The sequence below is a fragment of the Numida meleagris genome, unplaced genomic scaffold (assembly GCF_002078875.1).
Source record: "Numida meleagris isolate 19003 breed g44 Domestic line unplaced genomic scaffold, NumMel1.0 unplaced_Scaffold440, whole genome shotgun sequence".
In the NCBI taxonomy this organism is placed as follows: domain Eukaryota; kingdom Metazoa; phylum Chordata; class Aves; order Galliformes; family Numididae; genus Numida; species Numida meleagris.
This window is the reverse complement of record NW_018364657.1, coordinates 1-1,227: the sequence shown is the minus strand read 5'-3', so window position 1 is coordinate 1,227 and position 1,227 is coordinate 1.

Sequence of the window (1,227 nt, the reverse complement as noted above, 5' to 3'; positions counted from 1 at the left end):
CGCGGGCCCTCTGTGCCTCGCGCCCAGCTCCTCCTCTGCGGGGTGCAGCTCTGCTTTGGGACTGTGTTAGTGGCATTTGCTTTGGGAAAGAGGAGCTGGGTGGTGCCTGTGAGGTGGCAGTCTCTTTTGGGGGCTCATTTCCGGGGGAAAGGACAGGGCCTAGGACCCCCCCTGCTCTTTCCATACCCGGGGATGGGGGCACTGTGGGAACATCACACCCAGCATCTTAGATTTGCTGAGGACAACGTGTTGTCAGGAGCACAGGCTGTGCCACGCCGGCGTGAATCGTTTCACAAGTCACAGCCTTGGGGTGATCGTGGGCTGGGGATTTTTCCATCGCACGTGGGTTGCGTGTGGTATGGAGAGGAGCTGGCAGCTGCTTTACCTTTCTTGCCCTGGCCAAGAGGTGGCAAAGGCACTCCTGCAGCCTTGCGGGGTTTCCTGGATGGTGGTTTGGGTACAAACTCCCTTTGAAACCTGTACCAAAGGAGAAGACACAGGTGTGCCCCAGGGCTCCAGCTGCCCTTGCTGCTCGCTGGGATCGCCTGCTCACAGGCAGATTTTCGCGTCGCGTAAAGGCCGTTCTTCCCCAGTGTTGACTGCGCCCCAGTACCAAGGAGTGTCCTGGGAAACGGAGTCACGCAGGCCTTCGTGGGACAAAAATGTCCCCTGAATTCCTTCATCTCTCCCATCAGATCTACCTCACTTTTGAAAAGTCCACAGTCCAGGGACACGTGGAATATTTCCTGGAGGTGACTTGCTGAAATGTCCAGTTCTTGAGAGAAGGTCAGGCCTTCCCTAAGTTCCCTAAGCAACGTGACCTGGGGGTTGATTTTCTGCCAAACTTCTGTGAGATATTTTTGCCTGTGTTCCCATGGCAGGATGCCCATGCTCCCAAGGAGTAAACGCTACTGAAGGAGAGCTGAGCAGCTGTACCGAGCAGGGGCTCCAGCCACAACCATACTCACTTGGGAAAGACGATGACTCGGCCAGAGGAGGTCAGGGAGGCTACAGGTGCCACACAGGACGCCAGCATGTCCAGCAGCCAGGGGGCCTGCAGGGGAAGAACAGGGAGGATGAGGGACGTCCTTGTGATGGCTGAGGCACTGGAGAGTGCTGGAGGAGCCCAAGGGAGAGCAGGGAGAGCTGACAGCACTTGCACAGCACTTGCACAGCCCCAGCAGCTAGCCAGGTCCTGGTGGGCAGAGCAAGGGCCGTGGGACTGCC